The sequence below is a fragment of the Zonotrichia albicollis genome, chromosome 1, assembly GCF_047830755.1.
Source record: "Zonotrichia albicollis isolate bZonAlb1 chromosome 1, bZonAlb1.hap1, whole genome shotgun sequence".
In the NCBI taxonomy this organism is placed as follows: Eukaryota; Metazoa; Chordata; class Aves; order Passeriformes; family Passerellidae; genus Zonotrichia; species Zonotrichia albicollis.
In genome coordinates this window covers 73,211,444-73,238,648 of record NC_133819.1, presented here as the reverse complement: position 1 = coordinate 73,238,648, position 27,205 = coordinate 73,211,444, and the positions used below count along the sequence as shown (strand labels likewise).

At 39.1% G+C, this 27,205-nt stretch overlaps 1 long non-coding RNA gene across 1 annotated transcript; it reads left to right on the top strand.

Annotated features, from left to right (window-relative positions):
• LOC141725306 (uncharacterized) lies at positions 1-26,821 on the top strand. Its single transcript, XR_012577170.1, has 3 exons — positions 1-316; positions 21,945-22,092; positions 24,234-26,821. It is a non-coding gene; the product is annotated as an uncharacterized LOC141725306 (long non-coding RNA).
• The last annotated feature ends 384 nt before the right edge of the window (positions 26,822-27,205 follow it).

The following is a 27,205-nucleotide window of genomic DNA, read 5'->3' as shown; positions in this document are numbered from 1 at the left end:
CCACGGAAACAGTTCCTGATCAGCCTGGCTGAGCTGTTAAAGCTAAACACTGATTTGCATGCTCTTATTTTTGCACAGGCTTTTTACCTGCTTAAAGTGCTGAACGCTTCACAAAACAGATTTTGAGGTGGCAGAGATTATCTTGCATTACACTATGAGGATTTCTGATGGAGAAAATAAAGTCTTGGAGTTTCACCACCTTCATAAGGTTATGGAAAGCTTGAAAAGACTCAGCCTGGGCTGTCTGACCAGCCAGAGCCCCTGGGACAACCACTTGCTGAATATAGGGACGCCTTAAAATATGGAGTGAAAGCAGGTAAAGTAGCAAAACCATACATGCCTCATTTGTCACATTGTTTTGTGGATGCTTGAAATATTGGGCTAGATTTGTATGAAAAGCTGAGGTTTATCAAATGTGTAGTATACATTTTGTAGTAACTTTCCATTTCCAGTTGGTGTTCATGATGCTGTGAAGAGGTTTTGTTATTACAGGAGGCATTTGAAAAGAGATGTATTACTCTGGGACCAGTTAACAGATCAGAAGAGTAATTTGTCCTGTCTCATGTAGAAGTCTCTGCATGGTTAGTGAAAAAAAAAAGTATGCTCCCAGATTTGATACAAGTACTACTTCCTTACTCCAATACTTGAGTTAGATATGTATGTACCTATGAAGGCAGGAGGAAAATGCCACCTTTATGCCGTCATTAATGTTAAAATTACCTGAAAGAGTAATGCTTTTGCAAGTCTGGCTTGGGTTTTGCATTTTTCCATTTTCGCCCTCTTTCCCTTAATTATGGCTTTGCTTATTACCTGCTTGACTGACTTCCCATGTCCTTTCTCCCCCCTCTGTTTTCGGCTATCTTCTTTCCTATATTTACAAAGGCATTAAGCAGAACACAGTCCTTAACTCAGTACAGTCCGGGAAGCAACAGAATGATGTGAAACTGAATTTGTTCAGAGAAACAAGGCCATATGAAGGTCTAGCACTAAAAAAATAAGGATGCCTCTGAACATCTGCAAAAATGAATAATTTCAGCAAACATGTGTGTGTCACCCTAATGTAGATATTAAATTTAGTTGATTATCTTCCTTAGTAGTGCCTAATGCTTTACAGCTTCTATCAAATCTTTGACTGAGGAATGTCTCTTTTCCAAAGTTAGTGTGAAATGTCTTGTATTCCATATTTATTTTAACTACTTACTTTACAAAAGATAGTGGAGCTTGTGCAGAGAAAACTATTTATTACACAGAATCTGTTTCATTTGCTTATCATCTTAGTGCATCCTCACTACTTCAATCAATTTTTAGTGGCCTTGACACCATTGGTTTGGCTGGTGAATTGTTCACAGTTACAGTGAATGTAAACATGGGTGTACTGTAAATACCAGTCTCTTGTACTAAGTGAATTTATAACAATTTCTCCTGTATCTTAGTCTTTTAGGGCAGCTAAACCCAAGGTGTGGTCATACATTTCATTTTTCAGCAGTGGTGGATTTCATCTGCGTAAAGAACTCTTTTCCTGTCTCTATTTCCATTTCTCCCCTGCTCAGCATGGAGTATGACAAACATTCTGTACAGGGCAGACCTCAGCTCTGTCAGCACAGGACAGCCAGCCTGGTTGGGAGCCTTGGCTGGGAGCTACTGCTCGTGTTTGGATATGGAACTGAAAAGGTCTCATCCGCCTCTGAAAGGCTATAGTATAATTTTCAGGGGTAAAAAGGGGCTGGTATCATAAAATATTTCAATATAAACCACTATTTTTCATTCCTGATGTTTGCAATCAAGTTAAGCATCCATTCAGCTTCACTGGTGATAGCAAAGACATTGTACGCAACTAATTTAATAATTGTGAAAATCTGGCATGCAAACATAACTTACTGCCTATTGGCCTAAATTTCTGTGCTCCAGGCAGATTTGGCCATATGGAAAAAAATTACATGCAGAAGGGCAAAAAGGCACCTGGTATCCTGCCTGAATTTTTGTGGTTTTCCTTCTTTGATTTAAAACTCAGCTTCTTACTTGTTATTTCCTCCTCATGCTACTTGTTATATAATGGTTGATGTTACCCTGGTTTGGTTTTTACTTCACATGTTGGTGTGATATATTAATATGAGCTGGTTAGATTATAGTTACTCTGATGTTCCAAGCTAAATATATAGAACTGTAGTATTACAGACTTTGATTTAATTAGAAAAGAACAATTCTTCAATGTCATGTCTAGTAAGTCTGCATTGAATACATGCTTTTTATCAGCATGTTGTAGCCATCTACTTTATAGTTTGTAGGGCAGCAAGCTTACAGGAACATTCAGTTAAAGGAAAGACAGAAACCATTCCCCTGGGCTCTAGTACTAGGCAACAGCACCTGACGCTGCCTTATCAGCACCCCTTAGAAATCTGTTTTCATATAAAAATCTGTATGGGACTGTAATCTAATAGAGCAATATAAAACACCTAAAACTGATTTCAGTTGCAAGTCATTAAATAGTGTAGGATTTCTGCATGTTACATACTTTGCAGATTACATACTTTTGCCAAAACCAGTGTGTTATCCTCTGCATTACAGGTTGTTGTGGTGTGTTTTAAACTTCTGGGTCCCTTCCCCAGGTGTGCCAACACCCCTCTTCCCCTTCCCCCCTCGCCCCCTGCTGGGCTGTCAATCAGTTTTAACATACCAGCAAGGCGTCGTGTGGTTGGTCACTTTCAAAGGATGCCCCTCAGGCCCAGAGGTCATTGGTCTGTCTAGGTGTCATCCTCTCCTGAGAACCCGCCCCTCCCACCTGGTTGGTGGCTCACCTGACCCCTCCCCTCCCCCTGCTCCAGGAGCTTAAAAGATGAATCAGGCTATCCAGTTACCATTCTCTTGGAGCTGTTACTGATATTCAGACCTCTGTGACCATGGAATAAAACTCTGGATATTAAACCCTCCAGCAGAATCCATCTCCTTTGTCTTCACCATCGCCTGAAGCCTTCTTCCTGAGGTAAACGGAGTTCCTAACAAGCCTGGACTTGTTCGGCTGCCTAGCTGCAACCACCAGCAAGCTAAAGATGTCTCTGGGATGACGCACCACAGCTGCCACCTTTGGCCCAGCAGCAAGGGTCAGACTGGCCCAGGCACAATCTACCTGGTAATACTGGGATTCATATTCCAATAACAGGTGACAGAAAACAATCTGCAGGCCTTTTCCTGCTGTAAATGCTTATTGCTGGCTGGAATTTTCAGCTGCCTTCAGGCTTGTTTGGAGTTGGATGATCAAGTGGGCTGGTATTGCCCAGTAATGCCTGTGTACTAAATGTGCCTTACTGGTTAGTATTGGTTTCCTGACTGTCTCACAGGTCAATTTTGGTTAAATTTTTCACTCCATCTACAAAGCATATCAGGTAGCTCTCAAACCGTCCTGCTCCACAGAGCATAAATTGACAAGATTGTAATTTCACCTTGAATCAGCCCTCAATGATATGAGTTTATTGTAGTCTCACAGAGAAAGTCTCAAATGTGATGGTGTAGCACAAAGGCTCTGGTGCGCAGTCCAGAGCCTGTGCAGCAGAGTCTTTGTACTACACCATAATTTCCAACAAAAGTACCTGAAATTATGACTGTAAAATGCTGGAATATTTCAGTCCAATGAACTATAGCTCAGAGCTCACACATAAATGCAGTTTGTTTTGTATCAAAAATCTGAATGTGTACTACAGTCTATAGAATCAGTAGGTACAATTGCTGAGTGTCCAATGGCCTCTTAACTGTCTGTGTATCAAAAATGGAATAACTTTCTCCTCTGCAGAAAGACAAATATTAGTGTGCTCTGGTCTTGCTAAACCAAACTCTCCATTCAATGATATTTCTTAAGCATTGCAAAATAGTCTTAAAATAAGCATTTATGGGGAAAAAATACATATATGACTTCACACAGGAAATGGCTTCAATGTTCACTATCATGAATCAGATTCTTATGAAGAAAATACACTAAATGATAGGATCATCAGGGAATTTTTAGCAGATGGCCAGGCTGTTTCCACCTAAGAGTAAGGTAGTAACAATGTCTATTGGTTGTGTCTGTCTAAAGAGTGATGTAGCCTCACTGGTTTAAGAGAGGTCCCCACTTAGGCTCTAGAGGAGGATGAGGTTTTGAAAGGCAAAAAGAGCTTGCCACAAGATAGGTAGTAACTTTTACTTTCAGTGTAATCTAGAAGAAAACAGCAGTGGAAAAATTTTGGAGGCCAATAACTTTGCATATATATTTAAAAATATTATTTATAATTTCAACATGTAAATTGTTACAACTGAAAAATACTAAATGTGGTAAGAATATTTTCTCAGACAAAAAAATTCCAGAGAGAAGCACTTCCAGATTTGGAGGTAGTGGAGGTTGGTTTTTTTTTCAATTAGATGACTGAAGTCAGCCTTAATTAAAAACCAAACAAAACTAAAACAAAATACCCAAAAAGACCCTCCATAACTTTTTAAAAAGAAATTTACTTTGGTGATAACTTGTGGGCAACTAATTCTTCCTCCTTGATGCTTTGGCGATCTGTGAAACCCAGAACTTGACAGGTCAAGGTAAAGGGTCAAATGGGCCTAAAAGTATAACTATATGAAAAATGCTGTAATGCCCATGCCAGAGCACACAGCCTGGGACTTCTGAAAATTCCAAATGTTTCAGTGTGCGTGTGTGAAAGTGCTCTTAGTGATTTAGTAACCTTTGGCCCTAGACTTGAGCCTGAGGTGGTCAGGGCTTCTGAGTCGCAAGGTTGGTGATGTTTGCTCTAAGCATCTGCATCCTCCAGATGTTTGAACCTTGGGTGAACCCTGAATCATGTGGAGGTCTGCATAAGCACATTGCCTGGAAATCACTGTTACCTGAAGGCAGACTCCTGAAATGAGCATCTTTTCCTGCTTGCTACTGCAGAGAAGGAGCTATTATATCCTGCTGACTTGTATCAGCAAATTAGCCTCAAAAGCACATGTTGATATCTAATTTTTTCTTTCCTTTTTTTTTTTAAACTAGCCATTGTAATTTTGACAGTTTAAAACAATTGAGAAAACAGTCAATCATTCAGCCAAATCAAGTATGTATTTTCCTTACAAAGAAGGAGAATTCTTACAAAGAATATCAAATAGTCTCTTGTTTAAATTAAACATTTAATTTCAGTTAAAAAATGACTGCTAATATTGAATTTGATTTTTTTACAGTGTAGAGGTAGGCATTTCAAAAGTAAACTCATCTTCAGCTGAAAGAACTCAGTACGGGATATGAACATCAGAATTAAGCATAGGAATGTTCTTTTTGGGGGATTTTTTTTTCCTATACATAATAAGGAACTGTCAAAACAGTGAGATGGTCATGAACTCTGTGATATCACTAAGTTGATGGGTATTTTTTATTTGTCCTTTTTAATTTAAAAAAAAAAATAGCCTTTCTTGTAATTTTTAGCAAGAGAATCACTCAGTTCTTGTTATGGAGACACAGAGAGAGTGCAGCTCTCTCTATTTCAGGGACAAAGATGGGAGACTGTGTGACCAGGCTGCTCCCACTCGCAGTTGTGTGGCACAAAGTGCCAGTGATGGATGCAGAGGGCAGCTGGGTGACACTGCTCTGCCCTGCAGCCCCGCTGGCCGAGCCACTGCGTGCTTGTCACATCTGGGTGCTGCAACAGACCTTAAAAGAGCTCTGATGTGCACTGAAAGCTTTCTGAGGTTTGATCCCAAGCCAAGGAGATTGGGTGGCTTGTGTGCCAAGTTGAGTGGGCTTGGCACAGAGCTCTTTGGCCCTGACCTTCGCTAGAAGCTGGGGAGTGCTGGGATTTGTGGAAGAAAGCAAGTAACATGCTCTGCGTGTTTAAAAGCTGACACTAGGGTCTCAACAGCTTTGGCAAAACTGAGCATTGTTTTCCCTAGCTGAGAATCTGCCTGCTAGGGTGACTCACAGTCAGCTGGACAGCCAAGCTGTGCTCCCTTTTCCTCCTTCCCCCACCCTGCTCCCAGCCTTTTCTCAGAACACTCTGATGCCACTTGGTGTGTGGCTGCACACTTGTGACTACTATTCAACTCCTACTTAGATTTTGGCTGGTGTAGCTCAAGCTAAGGCATGATGTATTCAGGAGCAGTGCCATTAGGTAGCCAGAAAGAGCTAAAGGGTCATTATGCAGCCATTATCATCCACAAATTGCTGTCCATCATCTCTGCCTGGCAGTTTTGTCAGAATCTGCTGTCCTCTGGAAATGGTAGAGGTCAAACTTCCAAGCTGGAATATCAGAAATATCAGCTTTCCCCCAAAAAATTTTAAGAGACTCCAACAGCATCACAACTGCTGAGGCCTTCACGCTTCCAGTTGTGACACAGGGTACACCCACACTGTGGTGTAGGAGGAAGGACGAGCACACTCACCACGGCTACATAACATTTTTTTTATCCTCACAGCTGCACAAATTGAATTAAGTGTTATAAGTCATGAAACCTTGTGACCTGCAAGGTAAAGGACTGAATTAATGAGATAGGTTAGTCTGGTAAAAATGGATTGAGCTCCTGTTTGTCGTGGTTGCTTATTGTATTTTTTAATAAGCTCAGGAAATAAAGTTTAAATCAGAATATGCTGTCCTGTAAATCCAAGCTATTCAAATGGACCCGGACAGCCCTCTGATGAGTGGCTGCTTCCCTGCAGGTGTTTGGAGAGAAACAATATGTCCCTGTAGACGTAGGATGGGGTTGCCCTGATGCTGCTGCCTCAGCTGGTTTTTGGGGATGTCGTTTCAAAGGCAATACTCCCCAATTGCCTGCTCTTTGTTTTGTCACTGTGAAGGCACATGATAAAAGTTAGCAAAGCTTTTCATGGTTCTAGTTTTCCACTTTAAAGTCAAGGATACTACTACTCAAACAAATGTAATGGAGAATAGTTCAGATAAATCTATCCCTATATTTAATCCTTTATGCAAATCCCTTAATGTTTGAGTTGATAAATTATAAGTAGTTATACATCTCAGGGCTTTTACCTATGGCTTTAGGACTGTCTGCACTGTAACTGACCACTTATTAAGTTGTATCATAAATAGTTACTGAATATTCATGATACAAACACCAAGTTACTACTATATTTTAAATGGTTATATGGTAATTTTAATTATAATAATGCCATAATAATCTAAAAGGAACATTGCAAATTTGCTTGAAATTCTGAATTTTTTAGTAAACAGCTGAGTACCATGTTTATGTTAATAATCTATGAGTAAACAGTTTTTATATATATATTTGCACTCTATGGAAGACAGAACTTTTTTTCTGAATTATCTGTTGCTGCTCCTGATGAAGACAAAACCCAGCAGAACACTAATGATCTTTAAGAGGGGCTCCCTTTAATTTCTCCATTTCAACATCACTGTCATGCACAATGTATTTCTTTACAATGAAAAGAATGATGAGAAACCTACACCATATGTATATATATACACACACACACATAATTTGTATTTCATGTATGTGTGAACATGCTTAAAGCTCCCTCAATCTCATTGTTCTTTAACAGTATTTCACTGAAGAAAGCAGCAGCAGTTCTTGGAATCAGGGCAGATAATGTAATTACAGTGAAGTGTAGTAAAAGTTAAGACGTACCACTTCTATCAGGAATATTTGGTTGTGCTTAACTAGCTCTGCCTTTGGTTCTATTTCCTAGCAGGAATCCCATTTTATAAAATGAACTCTCACTGTTTAGAAGATTCTTCATAAAAACAGGGTTCAGTTTTATAAGTTGCTTTTTATAGGTCTTTATTCAGGTCTTGCTGTGTTCAGCCAAAGCAAAGAGTGGCTGCTGTGCTTGGGGAAAAAGTGGAGTAAGACATACTGGAGTCTTGTGGATTTATTCCAAAATCTCATTGAGTTTTTGCCTTTAGGAGATGGTGCCTTTGCTCCCTGCTGCCTTAATGGTTGAATCTGTTGAGTCTCTGTATCTATACTGTTAAGCATGGCAAGCCAAGTCAGAAGCTTAGCACATTTCCAGAATACAGGTTTCAGTAGCTCTTAGATGAAAAGGTGCTGAGGAAGATGAACCTAGGAGCTCATTCTTCTTCTAGTGTTGGATTTTATTTTTCTCAACAAAAATGAATTTTGATCACGGCGATGACATGAATTTTACCATGCTGGTGAAATTTTCAGAGGATACAAACTCTATAGCATGGTATATAATAAAGAACTAATATTACTATAAACAGTCTTACAAGTAGAATGTGAAACCAAATTTCCTGTATATATCAAAGTTAATCAGAAGAATAAATTACATTATTCTCCTTGGTTCTTTTTCCTCTTGATATTTGACACTGGGGAAATTATTCCATCTGATTTGGAAGCTGAAATACTGAAAAGTGACATGTTGTTTTCACTCTCATTTTTAATGTTAATGTGGAGTTGAGTCCGACAATGCTCTCTGAAATCTGGCAGCATTTACTCACATGAAGTTGTCATTGATATTGATTGTAAATGACAAAGCAGGATGTATTCTCCCTCTCTGAGAGTTATAAAATAACTGCAAACTTTATTTTTGAAGAGAATGAGAACTGACTACTAATTTTTGTCAAATTCTGGCCTGTTTTTTCAGCCAGTTTTCTCCAAATAGAGAAAAATTCAAAATGTTTCACCTTGATACATTATTAAATTAAACACACTGAATCTGTGTTGGATCACAGATAACTATTTTTATAATTACTTAAAATTATTGTAGTATTCAATATATAAATATTTAATTTCATATTGATCTGAAATGGGGGCTTTTGTTACTGTTCAATTACTTTTCACATTGCTGAAACTATGGATTTGAGGGAAGAGCCAAGAAAGCTCAGTAAATGTTCTTCAGCATCATTACCACTACAGCAATGATGGTATCTACATTTGCAGAAGCATTTAAGACCCTGTGGTGTCTTTGGATAGCTTCTGATCAAAAGTAATGGAAGTTTTTTGATTGACAATACTTGGGTTATTTGTGTGATAAATATATAAGGGTATTTCACACACAAATGCAAGTAGTTATTTACATAAAGTACCATTGTAATTTGGTCAGTGATGGTTTTTAATTTCTTTTATTTTCTTTCTTTTCTAATTCACCCTGAAACAGACAAGGAAGAGATGGGATAGTAAAGAGGAATGTTCTTTATTATAAATTATAGATATAAGTTCTGCATGTACTCATGCAGTAATCTAACACATCCAATTGGTTTTTCATGCATTAGCTAACATAATTCCAAAAATGAAACACACTACATGTGCAACTTTTGAGCTCCTGAATTACTGTATGTCTTCAAACTTGCCGTTCACCTTATCCTCTTGATTGAGGATACTTGGCTTTTAACAGAGTAAGGTTGATTATGCATCCTGAACAAAATTCTTAGCTCTGGTGCAAGTATGTGGATGTAGGATGGAAGCTGCCACTTTTCTTCTGGGGGCATTGCTGGGGTTGTGAAATGGTGTGAAAAATTATGGCTTGTATTTTTAACCAAATTTAGTATTGTGCTTACTAAAGAGTCCGAATTTTTCAAATCTAGAAGTTCATAGCAGCTCTAGTCCATTAACCTCACCTGAGAATTTCTAGACAGATGTTATAAATAGACTTCCATTCCTCATATTAGGAAAAAATTTTTATGAAATATTGCCTGTTGCACATAAAAGCAGTTCAGTGTTGAGGGGCATAGTAAAGATTTCTTCCATGGATTACTCCTTTTTGGAGCAAGCTGACCAAAATCCAGGAGTGGGCTCCAGGATCTTGCATGGCTGTGTAAAACAGGCTTATCTTTATTTATGCATTAAAAAGACCTAAAATTGAAGCACACAATTATTATCTGTGCGTGGTACAGTATTTGATTTCTAATTTTTCTAATAAACACAGACTTCATTTCCTAAGCTGTTGAAAGTATTTGGAAGTACACTGGATTAAAATATTTGAGAGGTGGTCTATCAGATCTCAGGATCCGTTGTTTTTGCCTCTTTGTATGAACCAAAAGAGCACACTACTTGCTTATCTTCCCTTTTCATTAAAATTCCTGTGGAAGTTGACATTCTTTCAGGAGCAAACCTTGCTTGCCAGAGTAATGCCTGGCAAACAGAATATAGAAGAGTAAAAGTTAATCATTTGTACTGCTATTTGCCTTAGTACAGTATATGAGCTCAGTGTGTCTGGGAGTTTTATTTGCAAGAGAAACCAGCATTCAGCAGGAAAGGTATAAATTTATAACATATTGGTTACTTCTGTTTCCTTATGCAAATTGTTCTTTGAATACTCAGCATGGGATAGCTTTCAAAACACAGCAACCAACCTCTCATGGAGATGCTTGGAGCTGACGTAGGGAATGTAGCATTATTTTATAGCTTAGCTAAGTGCTCACTAAGTTTATCATGTAGACAATCCACAGGATAATGTTGCACTGGGTGCATTAATTATCTGTAGGGGTTTGTAGGCTTTAACCTTGATATTTTATGGCAAAGACACTCAACTGTGTTACTATTATGAGAAGTTAACGATGTTGGTTATTTGATGGTTAGGTTTACCAATATCTGTGCTGTCCTTCTAAGCCACAGGAGCAACAGCAAACATTGTCTTGGACGTAAAATTAAATGCCTAAAATCACTGTTGGGAGAATGATTACTTTTAACATAACATGGTGCTTTCTCATGTGTTTGACAGGCTATTAATTTTTATGGGTTTAAGCTGGGAAGATCCTCTTACTACTTCATTAAGTTTTATTTCTCTTCAGTTAATGGAGGTGTGCCTCTGAGCAAGGAGAAATTTTTAGTCCTGTTTATTTGCCTTTAACCTCTAGGCAGAAAGAAAAACCTGAATTCCTATGAAGAATTATTTCGACATATACCATTACAAAGTGGCCAACATATGGTTTCACTAGGATTTTCTACAATGGTGTAACTAGCTGCCCACAGGCTCTCTGTTCCATCCAAATAAATAGCATGATACAGCTTTTGTCATAGGGGACAAGAAAATTCAGTGTGGACAATATATTGCTATCTTTGTCCTTTGGTTGATGTTGAAAGAAAAGTTATGAAAAATCTCTGAAAGTATAGGTTTATTCCAGAAATCTTACATATTCTTTTTCCTGTCTTAGGGGAATCCTGAATCCCTGTTAAAAGTTTGAAAATAAAGATAAAAGTAAACTTTATACTGGATTTCAGCAGGAAACATAATCATAGAATCATATAATACTTGGATTTGAAGGATCATAAATATCATCTAGTTCCAACCCCTCTGCCATGGCTGGGGACACCTCTCACTAGGCAAATTTTCTCACAACTCCATCCAATCTGGCCTTGAACACCTTCAGGGATGAAGCACCCACAGCTCCTCTTGGCAACCTGTTTCAGTGTCTCACCACTCCCACAGTAATGAATTTCCTCCTACTATCTCATCTGAACCTACTCTCAGTTGTCCTGTCACTACCTGCTCTTGTGAAAGCCTCTGTCTTTTGTTGTAGTCTTCCTTCAAGTAGTGGAAGGCTGCAATTAGGACACCCAGAAGCCTTTCCTTTTCCAGACTGAACAAACCTGGTACTCTCAGGCTTTCCTCACAGGAGAAGAACTTCATCATTCAAATCATCTGCTGCCTCCTCTGGACTCACTCTAACAGGCTGATATCCTTCCTGTGCTGAGAATCCCAGAGCTGGATGCAGCTCTGTGATCTTCGCAGCCACAGAAGTGAGAATGAGAAACCAGAGGTCTCAACATTTTAAAGGGAAAAGTCCTCAATACTTGTGGATTTCTATAGAAAGCAAACCCAGTGAGGAGGGTAACAAGTAGCATTGATGTGCAGTAATTACCAGCCTTGGTGAGTTCTCTCGATAAAGGGTAGAATACCTGAAAAATGTGACTGACTCTGAGTACAACTCATGTGGGAACTGCCATATATGTCAAGTTCTCAGATCTAAGAGTAGGAGACGTTTCTATTGTGATTTGAGTTTTCTTAAACAGAGAAATAAACTAATTTTGTTTTTGAAGTTTCACCCATGTGTGCTGCTGGAACATCTTATGGAGGTGACCAGAATGGGATAAATTACTTCAGGTGATTTTTCTAACATTATCCAGTGAATCTGGAGAATATTAAGACTGAGAAATAATTCTCAGTAGTACAATCTATTTTTGATCATCAAGTCCAACGGTTAACTGAGCACTCACATATGTATCATCCAAAGAAAATAATAAAATATTGTTTGAAGTGTTTGTGATCTTGGAGAGGTTTGAATTATTACCACAGGAGTAATTCTGAATTTATGTTATGCCATCCTTAATGAAATTGCGATACATTAATACAATGCATTCCTCTCTAAACTTAGTCCTATGTTAAAGACTGAAAGACCCAGCCTTGCTAAGTCTCTGTCTGTATCCTTATTCCCAGAGTGGTCATAAATGAGTTTGAATGAGTTTTTCCCCCCTGCAGTGGGCTGCAAGTGATGGACTAATGGGAAATTAAGATCACTTTCTCTGGTGATTTGTTGGAGAAAGATCAATTATAAAGTGGAGGTACATAGCTTCTCTATGCATGGAATCAGCAGGAAGCTGCAAGACCAGGCAGAAAAGTAGGGAAAGAAGGATTTTACTGGAGTAGGTGATTTTTTACTCCAGTTGGGTAGGATAGCAGCTTGGTGTCTGTGGTGTCTCCCTTGTTTGTTTTGCCATAATGAAAACTTCTTGGAGTTTGGACCTGTCTGACAAGAAAATGTACGGTAATCTAACTAATAGAAGAGCTATAATAATTTATGAAATAAAGTATGACTACAGGAAATATTGCTCACATCAGACACTCCTCAGATAATCCCCACAATGAACCATTTGCATTAATCCTTTTTCAAATGATTTTAAATCCAGTGGCTTACTCTCCTTGTTTTGAACTTCCTACCCTTGTTGCTTCAGACAGAATTCTTTCTGGCTTCAGTAAAGGCCATATGACTCTGGAAAATATGCAATAAAAATGATGCACTGTTCTTTTTCTTTCTGACAAATTTATTCTTCAATTGGAGACATCCCTGTGAAATGCTTTGATCTGGGTTGAACAGTGTGCTAGCTTATATTTCAAAGCCAGGTATAGAGAAGAGAGGAAAAAACAGCTTTGGTTTTTCCATTTTCTCTTCTCTTTTTGTTTGTTCAGAAGGACTCTTAACCACACTCTTTCTCATCTTGTATTCAGATTGCTCCCAAGATCAAACCATAGATGACATAAGAAGGACTGACAATGGTTACCTACCAACCACAAGATGAAAAAGCCAACTTTTTCAGTATAGTTTTCTCCAACCCAGCTTCCAGAAAACCTGATGTTTACTTTCTCTTTGAAGAAATTGAAAGACTTAGCTGAGATTTGTGACAATAAGGTAGTTACACACAAGAGAATTTTCCTACTTGGTGTTAACTGAACATGATATTAATTATTCTAAGGCTAGAAATAAACTGTTATCATTGGTATGCACTAGGAGAAGTATAGATGTTTTCACAGCACTCAGCTTCTAAATTATTATTTTTTTAAATTCCTCACAAAGCCTGAAATTTGTTGTGTGATGCTTCCCTGACTGAAGGGTATTTTTCACTGTATTAAGAGGATACCTGAACAAACAAACTTTAATTCTTGTGAATTGGCGTGGGGCTGATATTTTCTTTCTGGCTTGGTTTGGGACTTGCAGCAGGAACTGACTGCTATAAAAACAGCATTCTGTCTTCCATCAGCAAAATGAGTAGAATAGAAAGTCACAGCTTGACAGACCTTGAATTGCAGCTGTCTTCCCTACAGTCAAGATGAGATTTTGAAGCTGTGTTTGGCCGTCTCATTGTTTCAGAATGCTCTTTGTTGCTTTCTGCTGCACTGCATCACTTTTCCATAGGAAATGTTCCATCTAAGTTTGAACATGTCAGTTCTGCTGTGTACTGTGGTGCACTCAGTCTGTGTTTTGCTCTCATCTGCAATTTACATCTGCCACGCTGGCTGCATCTTGTAACTTGTCTTGTGTGTCTGTGTTGCAGCATAAGAATGCTTAAAACTTCCCTCCATAGTAACTCAAATTAAGGTTTTTTTATTCCAGTAGTTGGTCCCTACTCTATCTACTATGTAGTTGAGAAAAATTATGCCAGTTTAAAGTTACTTAGGGGCAAGAAAGGACTTACTGCACAGGGATAAAAGAGATTACCTTTCTCTTTAGGTAGCATTAGAAATGCCTCAGAGCTTCATGTTAAGTTTTATATCCCTTGGTGGATATTTCATTTCAAGAAAGATGTGGGCAACCTGGAGGGAAAACAGTGAAGGTGTGAGAATTGTTAGAAATCCTGAATATATGACACACCAGAGAACATGGAAATAATTTAAGTTCTTTAGGGAAAGGAAAATTGGAGGATGATCCTGAACTAAATAACATCTGCAAAAATGAAATATATTCCCTTCATATTCATAGTTGATAGGATTAAAAAAAAAAAAAAGAACAGTCAATGATGTTTATGGGTTCAAAATTAAGAGGCACCTTCCTGATGGTAGGGACAATCAAGCACTAGAACAAGTTAATTTATAAAAAGGAATAATAATCATTTGCCGTTTGAGGTTTTTAAAACCAGATTAACTAATATTTTCCCGTAATTATGCAGATATAATTGATCTTGCCCAGGACTGAGAAAGCACACCAGATGTTGTCTTGAGGTTTCTCTGGTCTTGTTACATATGCACTTACCAGCATCAAGTAATGAAAATAAAGGAGGAGTGACCAGGTTGCTGGAAGTGGAGGGGAGCTTTCCTGACTGGACCATGGTCACCACCAAAGGCTTGGATTTCTGTTTGTGTCGTAACTCCCGCACATGTCAGAGCATAATAACGTTGTGCAAACCTTGAAGTAAGTTGGAAAATGTATGTAAAATGAAAATGCCCTCACCCACTGTATACACAAAGTGGTGATTAGATCAGTTCCGCTCAGTGTGTGTGTCCTTTGGCAATTATTACAGTAATTGCTATAAAATATACTATAGAAGGATATCTCGCAGTTTTTCAATATGCAGACTAATTGACCTAAAAATAGTGTTACGTTTTATAATTTTTATTAAGATGCAACACCGCAAGTAAATTGAGTCTAATACTGTGTACAAGGCAATAAGATTGAATTAGATATTTTTAAAGGGATTTTTTCCCTCTTCTATTTAAGTACTTTCTTATTCTAATACTTTAATGTCTGTAGGGTTCGTAGAACACCTACATAAATTTGATTATACTAAGTTACTCTATTTTCTCTGAGCCTGGAGCATTTCATGTACACATAGACAAAAAGGAATCTAATGATAAAGCACATCAGAAAAATCACATCTATATCTGAACTCTTTGTGTATGCCAGTTTCCCACTTTAGTTCTTTAAACAAAATAATGCAAAGACAATGTACAATGGCAGGATCTTTTATGGCATGTGCTATTGGCTGCAAATTTGCTGGGGCAAAATGGAAAATGGAGTAGAAACACTGTCAGTGTGAGTGCTGAAAGAGACTACTGCAACAAAAGGTGACAATTAGCTTCTCATTTTCCCAGCATCATTGAAGAAGAAGAGATTAATCCTTTTCTGGTAAATTCAGAAACTGTAGGAGTTGTGAGAGTTAATATCTTTCAACTCAAAAACCACCACCAAGAATGGGAGTGCTGAATGATTTCCTTCTGTTAAAAGGAGGCAGCTTTCAGTTCCACCTCTGTTCCTGTCTCTTCTTCACAATCTGCTGGATGGGAGACCCCAATATGTCATGGTGACTGACACCTCTGTTATGAGGCAGTTCTAAATATTGCTATGTTTCAATTATTTAGTTAGCAAAAATTTTTAAAATAACCTTATGCCATAGTGCTAAATGTGTTACCTGTTCAGTAATTCAGGTAATTATTGGCAGACATACAGGTCTCTGCTTCTCCCACTTGAGAAAACTGTGTATGCTGTTCTGTTTCAGGATCAAAAAGTTGATGAAATAAAAATGTGATGGTGTTTTATAAAAATGACTAATCAAGTGTAAAATGAATATCCAAGGAAGAGAAATATCAGAACGAGAGTAGTGGAATTTGTGTCTGTGCTTACTGGTGCCTTAGGTGGCTTTGAGTTATGACTAGAAGTCTAGCAATAGACTGGATTTCTTATTGGTTTTTATTATGTTTCTCTTGCTTTTGGTCTCAAATGGATGTCAATCGGCTTGGTGGTGGTTTTCTGGTGACTGATTTGCTCATAGCAAATGTGGAAAAAAATTCTACCTACAGAAATTTCAGTCAAAGAAGAACTACCCTCCTCCTCCTCTTCCCCGAGTCCCAGAGAGATCTGAGATCTGAGACTTGAGTTGCTCACTCTGAAAAGAATGTGGCAGGAGAAGACTAGGAGGTACTCTGGCCCTTAAACTGAGTCAAAATCTAAAGCAAGAGTGAAAAGATGGCAGGAGACCATTTGCTTTTTGTCTTCTTGGCCTCTCTCCTGTTCAATAATGGGAGCCACAAACATATTTCAAGACAATGAATTTACGGGGCTGCTCATGTTCACTCAGAACTAGCCCAAGGCTTCTCAGCAGTATGGTCAAAAACAGACTTTGATGATTCAAGACTGACAACAAAATTGAGGTGATTTTGGGGGATATTGGGATGCTTTTGCTTTCCATTTTCAACAGGACAAAAGTCATTATGGTGGCAGGAGCAGTAGCAGCTGCAGGAAGGGAAACATTAACAAGGTGATTGTTGCTGAATTTAGTAGTCCAGAGTAGAACCATATGCAGCTGATAGATAGCTGTAATTTCTTTCTTGGTTTAATAATTATATTCCAGGATAATTGTGATGACAGTGCTTTGCTGCCCTTCAGAGACCAATCTCCTTCAGGTGCACTCCACGATCATTTCTAACCTCTCTTCAAAATACCTTCTGCAACACAAAGTTAACTACCAGAAAAAAAAACTTGATTTCTCTGTAAAGAGAGGGGACCCAAATATTTCTTCTCAAGTCCACATTTCTCTGCTGCACATTCATCTGAGGAGAATGCAACAGCAGCCCTGTAGAGTAGTGCGTGTATTTCCAACATTGCCCCACTGAGGAGTTGCAAAGCATTGTCATTTCCCAGGACTTCTGACAGGGAGGTATTGGAGTACAGCTCTCTATTGTGAATGTCACAGCTGTTGGACTGCTTTATTAAACCTCCTTGTAATTGTTAAAGTTACTAGGGCTGCCATTTGTTTCTTTATGGACTGTTACTTTTCATGAATGTCATTTCAGATGTAGTACATGCATGATATGCAGCATGCAGGTGCAATTTAAGTTAATAAAATTGTGTTGTAAGCAGAAAACAGCGGAACAAAAGTATAGAAATTAACAGAATTATGACCTGGAATGACCTACTTCATGTCCTAAACACTGTTGTAACTATATTCTTCAAATAAACTTTCAAGGCTCTTTTCAATTTATTTCATCAATAGAGTTTCAATTATCTCCTTTGGACATGATACCAGCATGTTATGATTTTCATCCCTTAGGTGCTTTAATACTGATCTTCCTGTGATTGGTACAACTTTTAGCACTGTCTCTACCTTCTTTTTACTAACCTAGTTACTTGTACTTTAACAACAAAAGAGCAAATTCAAATTACAGGAATAGACATAGAAAACAAACCTTGTGCTTTAGCAGCTAATTTAATCTAGGCTCTTAATAGAGGATGCCTGAAAGATCAAGGGGATAGATCATCCAGAGCCTAGAAAAAATTGACCACATCTCTTACAGGCCTGTAAACATTATACCATTTTAAAACTGGTTTCTAAGTAAAGGTTTGGGGTTTTTTTCTGTGCTGTTAAGCCCATGATTCTCTTAACTTGGACAGATTTCCCAGCAAAGTACTGTTTTTTGTTAAACTGGCAAAGGTCTTAAGAGGGCCATTTCAATTTCTACAGGACCACTTGCTGGGCAATATGTGCATTTAGAATACATTGGAAATTTTGGTGTGTATGATGTGGGTTATCAGCAGTGATGAAAGACCAGTGGGGTTCTTTTAAAACCACTGACTCTTTTGTAAAAATGTGTAATGATTTATGAAAATTGTATTATGGGGTATTATTGAGCAAATTCTTTCCAGGACACTCTCATTTGTCATTCTTAGGCACCAGTGAAAACCTTGCTTAGTATCCTGATTTCTGTCTGAATGTCCACCTGCCTTTTTAGGGACATTGATGTAGATGGTGCTGGTCCTGCTCTGAAGCCTGCAGGCTATGCCTCTCACAGTGAAGTTGCTCAAACTGAAGTAGTGAGCAGCAGAATGGTAAGAAAAGAGGTTTTACAGCCCTGTGACAGTTTAAATACAGCTTGATTAGAGAATTGTATCAGTTGCGAGTGTCAATTGTATCTTGGCCCAGCTTCATCTCTATCAATTTCCCTTCTCTTTCAGAAGTTTGCATTTTCCCCTCAGCACCACTGTTTCCAGCTCTCTGTCTCCACTTTTTGTCCTTTCTTTCCCATCTTTCCCATCTAATGCTTGTGTCCCTGCTTCAGTTAAACCCCTGGATCCCTCTCTTTGCCTCGAAAGAAGGCAGACCCAGGCTACCCAGTAACATGTTCAAGTGAAGAAAAAACCTCTCATTTCACTTCCAGCTTTGGGAATGTGCTTCATTATCCTTGAGGGGGTTGCCATATTGAAGGCTTGGGGTTTTTTGCTGAGTTTTTGTGCAGCAATGCAAAAGGGATGTAGTGAGAACCACCCACAACTCAGTGGGAAATGACAGAGGGGTATGGTAAGAGAGACCACTCCTGGAGCAGTAGCTGTAGGAGCCTGAACCTTACCTAGTTCTCCTATATATTCACACTCTTTCCCAGATACTGTAGATGCCAGACCATCAACACTTGTGGGGTAGCTGTACATAGCACATAAATGGAGAGGCAAGCAGGACCAGGGCAGTGATTGTGCCCTGTTCTCAGCACTGGTGAGGACACTCCTCAAATACTGTGCTTGGTTTTGGACTCCTTCAAGAAAGATGCTGTGATGCTGGGGCATCCTTCCTGAGAAGGGCAACGAAGCTGATGAAGGGTCTAGAGACTAAGTCATATGAGGAGCAGCTGAGGGAGCTGGAGGTGTTTTTCCTGGAGAAAAGGAGGCTCAGGGGGCACAGAACCTAATTGCTCTTTACAACTGCCTATAGGGAGAAGGTTGCAGCCAGATGGGATATGGCCTCTTCTTCCAGGCAACAAGTGATAGGACAAGAGGAAACAGCCTCCAGCTGCAAAAAGGGTGTGTTTGGAGTTTTTTCACTAATAGGATGGGACTGCTGTTCCTTGAGCTTTTATTACAGCATCAGCCTCATTACATGGTTGACACAATAAAAGGATGGCAAAAGCTCACATACAACCAGCAGCAGTCAAAGATTTCTTCGTTACAGAGCATTTAAAAAACTTTCCAGTCAATAGCATATTGCTAAAGCTCACAGACAATTGTTCTAGCCAATCACTAAAAGCACACATAGTGTTTCACACAATGCTTGCTTGTATGCCTTCTATTAACAATACACAATACACCGTTACTAAGCTCAAAACCTTCTACTATCTTGCTAAGCATATTTTTCTGTATTCTTAAGATCTATCTTAGCCAAGCCTAAAACTCAAGCTATTGTTTCATGTCCTTGCTTGCTGTAGTATTAACTTTTTCTACTTTCAGACTTTGCAGCTGCAGGTAGTTCTGAGTTTTCTGTGTTTTTCTGTTTCTAAGGCCTGCTTTTACAGCTTTCTGGAAAGCATCTTACCTCTACTATTTCCCACAAGGGGACGTTCATGTTGGATTTCAGGAAGAATATTTTCACTGAAAGTTTGGTCAGGAATGGATTGCCCTGAGATGAGGTGGAGTCACCATCCCTGGAAGTGTTCAAGAAAAGACTGGACATGGCACTTCATGCTATGGTTAATCGACATGGTGGTGTTTGGTTAAAGGTTGGACTTGATGATCTTGGAAGTCTTTGCCAAACTTAGTGGATCTGTGAGGTTGAGTGGGGCCATGTGCCTTGTGTAAGTATGCTCAATGTGAAATTTGTAAAATCACTGTGGACAGAGTGGAAAGAAAAGGTGCTAAGAAAGTCTGTAAATTTCAGAAATTTCTTCCAAATACTTGATTTCTGGTTTAGAAAAAACATTTATTTTTAGAACTTGTTTATTAGTCAGTCAATCTTTTTGCCCTTTGCTTAGTTACTTCACATTAGGCTGACTACTAACTTTCAATCTTTTCTGATATGCAGTGGGTTGAAATATTCAAGAGAGGTTTCTTTTCTGCTTCTACTTTTCCTTTTGTTTGGTTTTGTTAGGCTTTTTTTCTGATTTTTTTTTCCATTCAGTGGTCATTTATATTCTATCTTTGAAAAGCTTTTCAATGCAGTTAAGCCCTTCATAAATTCTAGGACTGAGACTCTTCTGAACAATTTTAGTCACCAGTGTTTTGTACCCGGGAATACACAAGACAAAATTAGCATTCAAAATCTGCCCAATGAACCCTGTCATCATCAGAGTGGATTTTATAAGGGTACATCATTAAGATATGAGAAAAGCTGGCAAGCCATTATATTATTACTTGAATTTCATTTGCTTCTAAGTGCCAATTGTAAGTGGAGTCCTTCCTTCTCTTTGCCTGTAACTAGGGTCATTAATCTCAGCAGGGTGGGACTAAAGAAGGTGCCGTTCAAAGGAATCATACATGCCATCAAAAACATGCAAAACATGGTTTGGTCTACCCTCTAGGAGACTTAAAGTTTTAATACTTTTTTTGGGCTATTTATGAGAAATGTTACAATGCTACTTTTGAGCAAACTAATTCAGCTCTTCTGTAATTCAGTGCAATAAATCCAAATTGTGCTTTGTTTAGTTGTATATTTTTTTTCAAATCCTGCATTTTCTTTAGTATAATAAATTTACAATATGATTTTCTCCTCAGTTAAATTATTCTAGCAATAAAATTCTGAACATCTGACTTAATAGGCACATTTCAATTTAAATAAAATGCACCATGAATTAAGATATTAGCAGAGCGCTTGCTATGACTGAGATGAATAGGGATACTTTTGTTTTCAAACACCAAAAGTGGTCACAAAATTAGATTTCAGCTGAGCTTTCAAAAATGAGTGATAGCCTTTGGAAGTGTTGGAAGCTTGAGCCCTTACTATCAATAAGATTTAAGAATCTTACTTGCTAAGTAGTTCCAAAAATACCATCTATTGTCACTGGTCAAGAAAAACTAAAACGCCAACCAAACAGAAAGCCATCCTAAAGAAATAGATAGTGAGGATTACTTGGAATTTTAATCTAGAAAAACAATTCCCACTGGTATTGCAGAAGTATTTAAAGAACAATTTTCAGTGAGTGGTTTAATTTTTCTGGCTTGTTCATGAATAACAAAGCTCAGTGCTTCACACTGTTGATCTAACCATCAGATAGTAATTAAACTGCTCTACATAGCAATCTCTAAGATGTTATGATGCTATTCTCAGAGGCTGAAACAAGGCAGTTCTATAATAAAATTATAACTCTGACATAAAACATTAATGGAGGCAGAGAGCTTTTCTCTCGTGTTTCTCATACATCTCTAGAAAGACCTTGAATTACCAAATGAAAATTAAGTTGTTAGTGAGCTTGTTTAACTTTCATTGAGTGAATTTTAGTAGATGTGTTGTTTAAATAATAATAAAAAAGCAATGTCATTAGATTCCCAAGCATTAAACCTCTTCTATGTAATTTCATTCTCACTAGAATTATCTTGGAAAGAGAATACACAGGGCTCTGAGCTTCCAATTCTATTTCTGTAGGTGCAGATGTCATTTTACTGCCCTTATTTAGCAATTGCTACTTCTGCCAGAGTCCTGTCCCATTCTGGCCATTTCTGGACTAGTAGTGTTTGTGTCAACTGTCATTTCTTTCAAAAAACCTCATACTTGAGAGATCACATATGATATCTTATAACTTGTCTCCTCCTACATTTCAGGACAATGCAGGAGGGATAAAGAATCCTCCCCAGTTCTGTATCTCCAATCCTCTTGGTGCACAAGGGAATCAAAAACCAGTGTCCATTCCCAGAAAAATCCAGTGCAAAGGTGGGATAACACTGAGGCTGACCACCAGCAGATGATAAGGTAAGCTGTGTGCTTGCAGGTTTGCCGTGACATTGCCCACTCTTCTGAGCCTTCATGACTCTCCCACAGGGGCTGGCAAATGGGGCACAGGGTGAACGTGGGGTGACCAAGGGGTTGGAGGGGCTCCTGCCTTGGTGCATGTGCTCCACCCTGGGATTTGGGGAAAACTGTGCCTAAAGCAGAGATGGTCACTGAAGCTTTGCCAGAAAAGGGTGGCAAGGGAGAGCTCTTTAGGCTCTCTCCTTGCCCCAGGCCAGGCTCTCACTACTGTTTTAGCAATATAAACTGAGACTGAGTACTCTTAGATCCCAGCAGTGCCAGCATGGCAAAGCAGGGGCTAGAAACATACAGACAAGTATAAAGAGCAGTACATATAAATATGTAGTCATTCATACATGAACACATTTGTGTGTGAATATATACATACATGAATATAATGAACTAGGAACAATAATTAACACTACTAGTTTTTTCTATGTTTTAGGTAATTTCATTAGTCTTCATGAAGGCCTTGACAATTTCTGTGTTTGGTTATAGGGAGTAAAAACAATCTGCATTTTGAATGATCTAGAAGAGGAAAAAGAGAGAAGAGGAGTATTAGCAATGGTAATATTGATATGGACACTTCTCCCCTCGATTGCCACTTCTTTTCTAACTAGTTCCACTACTGAGTACGTGTGATGAGCAGAAACATTTCTGATAGCTTTGACAAGCACATGGAGATGAAATATTTTTGGAATTCTGTTAATTACAAAATCTCTCTTTTTAAATTATGTGTTAGCCTCACTCAGGTAAGTTACATGTCTACAATGATGCCTACAAGAGGATAGAGGTGGTTGAAGGTGTTCACAGAATACTCAATGCCACAATTTTATTTTCCTTTTTTTCCATGAATATTCTAGTCCATCCAAAATAATCTGGGTTCTTTACTGTCTGCACTTTATTTCTGTAACTCTTACTACATCTAGTCTTTAAATAGTTTTAAAACATATGTTCATGGTCCTGGGATTGCCTGCAAATGCCTGTATCAAAACACAATTTCCCAGGAACTAAACAGCTTTTAACTGAAGCATTTGATCAGTTTCTGACAGTTCTGCCTTTGCCATTTAAAATTATGTGTATTTTATTGGAAAAATATCCTCCTTGCTGTGCATCAGTCCATAGTGATTTATGAAGGATGAGAATCTCAGTGACAAATACACAGCTTCAGATGACAACTGTCACAAAATTTACAAATGCTCAAATTCAGGAGTTTTGGGAGTTTGGTGGTGCCTTTTTTTCTTTTTTTTAACTCAAATCCATTGAGAAATGAAGCAGAAAAGATTACTCTTCTTTGACAGAGTGCCCTGTGGGTTGATTCCACACCAGCAGCCAGGCAGAGAATTGTAATACCAGGCGATCTCTGTAATGGAAGGGTGAGGCTCGGGGCAGGATGCTGGTCGCTTGTTCCAGGACACTCCCGCACTTCCCACAAACTCCCACAGGGTGGCAGAGGCAGCTCACACTAACAAACTACTTAATCCGGCTGCAGGTGGAGGAAATCCTGGCAATCTTACATCTGGAAACGTTCTGCTAACTAGCTTTGGGGTTGTGGAAAGCCTGCAGGGGCGCTGCCTTTGAAAACCCTGCTCTCTGTGCCCTCTGGATGCTCCAGCTTCTCCTTGCGGGTACATAATGCCCGCATTACCCCAGCTGTCTTGGGGTAAATTTGGTGTCCAAAATGAAATGTTAGAATTGTTTTCTATATAGCATCAAATATTCCCTTCTCCTTTTTAAAATGTTTTAACTCAACTGTTTCCTTACATTTTGCTTTGTTACTCTGTGAAAAAAAATGTCTACAAGTGACTGGGAAAAGGAGTGGTAAAGGAAACTCCTTCAAGTTTCTAGCAGAGGAAAAGCAAACTTAAAACAGATGCTCTAAAGGTTAGGATGTAGGAAAGGCATGAAGGCACTGAATACAGTCTCAAAAGATCTCACATCAACAGGAGTTATTATTGCTGTGTATTGATATTGCAGCACAAAGAAAACTTTGTATGTTGTGTATACACATTAAGTGTATTTTGTAGGTCTGTGTGCACTCATTCCTCAAGATCTTAAGTCTTGAGAACATATAAATTCACTTTCTGTATCTTTTCTAACAGCAGAAAAAGAAGACTTGACATACAGAAAAAGAAATGCCCTTGGAAGTGAAATTGGAGCTCCTGAGAGACACTAAGACTTCATGATCTTGATCCACCGGGCTGGCTACCACCAAGTGCCTATGAAGACAGTTTGAGAATAAATAATGAAATTTATTACACTACCTTGTGCTAGTAAAAACAGACTGATAACTTCTGCATTTCTCCTCTGGCTGGGAAATGCCTCACCCTTTTTCAGCACCTCCTCTTCTCTCTGCAGTCCTTATCTGAAGGAAATAAGGAGTGATCTGTATTGTGCCCAGGAAGGTCTTCTTTGCCTCTGCTACTTTCTGTTGGGTCCTTCCCAACACCTGTGAAGTCATGAAGAGCAGAATCTGGACCTGGCCTTGATTTTTTGCCAGCTTTGTTCTGTTGTCTCCCACTCCATCTCTCCTTCAGGAGAAAGATATGCTCATGTTCCTGCCATTTGGTTCTCCATCAGGAAGGTGAGGACAAGTTTTCCTCTATCCTACTGAGCCCACTGCCCTTGGAAGGATCATCCTTGTTCCACGTAGTGACAGTGATAGAGGGAAAAGACTGAAGAGAACATGAATGGTAAAAAGGTAAAGGAAGAAGATCAAATACTTGAGCAAAAATGAGTACAAATCAGCAGAGTACAAAAACCCCCACCATGAAAACGATACAGAGACTCAACAGAGAGGCTAAGGAGAATTTTTGATCTTGCTAGATTTGCATGCTTCATGTGGTTTCCTTTCATATGAAATATTCATGAGCCTAATAATGTGACTTATTGGTAGCTAAAAAAGTTATTCTTCTTTCCATGACCATAATTTAAGAGTTAAGAACTTGAAAATATTTCTAATTTAGTAATAACAAAAATAACAAAAAAGGTTGAATTGATCACAGAATCACAGAAGAATATGCTGAGTTGGAAGGGACCCATAAGGATCTTTGGGTCCAGTTTTTAGCCCTGCACAGGCCATGCCCAAGAATCACACCATGCGCCTGAGAGCATTGTCCAAATGCTTTTTGAACTCTACCAGGCTTGGTGCTGTGATCATTTCCCTGGGGAGCCTGTTCCAGTGCCTAACCACCCTCTGGGTCAAGAACCTTTCTCTAATAGTCAACATAAACCTCCCCTGACAACTTCCTCAGGTCCTGTCACTGGCCACCAGAGAGAAGATATCCGTGTCTGCTACTCCTTTTCCCTTCACGAGGAAGTTGTAGACTGCAATGTCTCCTCTCAGTCTCCTCTTGTCCAGTCTGAACAGATTAATTGACCTCAGCTTCTCCTCAAATGGCTTCCACTCAAGGACCTTCACCATCTTCTTGGCCCTTCTTTGAATGTTCTCTAATACTTTAATGCATTTCTTATATCGTAGCATCCAGAACTGCCCCCAGCACTGGAGGTGAGGCTGCCCCAGCTCAGAGCAGAGCAGGACAATCCCCTCCCTTGCCTGCCTGGCCATGCTGTGCCTGATGGCCCCCAGGCCAGGGCTGGCTCTCCTGGCTGCCAGGGCACTGCTGGCTCGTGTTCAGCTTGTCACTGACCAGGAGCCCCAGGTCCAGCATCTCATTCACCATTCTATATGTACATCTACAATTGCCCCATCCCATCCCAGCACTTCAGCTTGTTAAACTTTATACTATTGTTGATTGCCAAGTCCTCTAATTTATCAAGGACTTCCTACCTTCAAGGGAGTCAGTAGCTTCTTCCACTTTTGTATCATCTGCAAACTTAGTTAACATCCCTTCCAGGCCTGCATCCAAGTCATTTATGAAGATGTTGAAGAGCACAAGGCAGAGGAAGGATCCCTGTAGAACTCCATCAGTGACAGATCACCAGTTTGATTTTACCCCATTCACTGTAACCATTTGTACCTGACCTATCACCTATCCATGATGTGTTTATGTGGCTGTGTTCTGGACATTTTGTCCAAAAGGATCCTGTAAGAGACATTATCAAAAGATTTACTGAAATCCACAATGACTACATCAACTGTCATCCCTTGATCAGCTGGGTGGGTTACCTTGTCATAAAAGGAAATCAGATTTGATAAGTGGGACTTTCCTCTCATGAAGCCATGCTGGCTGTGACCAATGACTCTGTTGTCTTTTGGGTGTTTTTCAATACCACCCAGGATAATTTTCTCCATAACTTTGCCATGCACTGAAGCAAGACTAACAGACCTTTAGTTCCTGGGGTCTTCCTTCTTGCCCTTCCTGAAAACTGGGACAATGTTTGCCAGTTTCCAGTCAGCTGGGACCTCTCCAGATTCCCAAAATCATTCAAAAATAATGAAGAAGGATTTTGCAATGACATAAGCGAGATATTTCTAGCTAGAATCTAGAGGATTATAGATTTGTAGGGATCCAGCTGGAGCAGCAGATCCTGCACAATTTCAGGGTCAGCTGAGAGCTGATAATTTTCAGAGTCATGATCCTCCAGCTCAGGGCACCGAGACCCCCTTGATCCATCATCTGTGTTGAAGACAGAAAATGCAAAGAATGCATTAAACACCTCTGCATTGTTCTGTCCTTGATTGTGAGGTGATCATTCTCATCCTGTAACAGGACAACTTTATTTTTACACTGGGTATTGCCATTATTATATTTGAAAAAACTCTTTTTATTGTCCCCCATAGTTCTGGTCAGCTTCAACTCCAGTTGAGCTTTGGCTGCAAACATTTTCTCCCTACAGGGTCAAGTAGCACCTCTGGATGATTCCTACATCACCTGACCATGCATCCACTGAACATCTCTATTTTTGCCTTATTTTCAAAGCAAATACCTGATCAGCTCTACTTAATTAACACCATGAGACAGCTTAAGATTCCCTTGTATTCCTGATGTCCATATCACTTTAAATAGCACAGTTACTTCTGGCACCTTCTGAGTGGGATGTGTGGCATCTCTAGAGCACCCTATTCTGCTAAACATCTTTCTGCAATGAAAGAATCACAGCTCACTTGGAC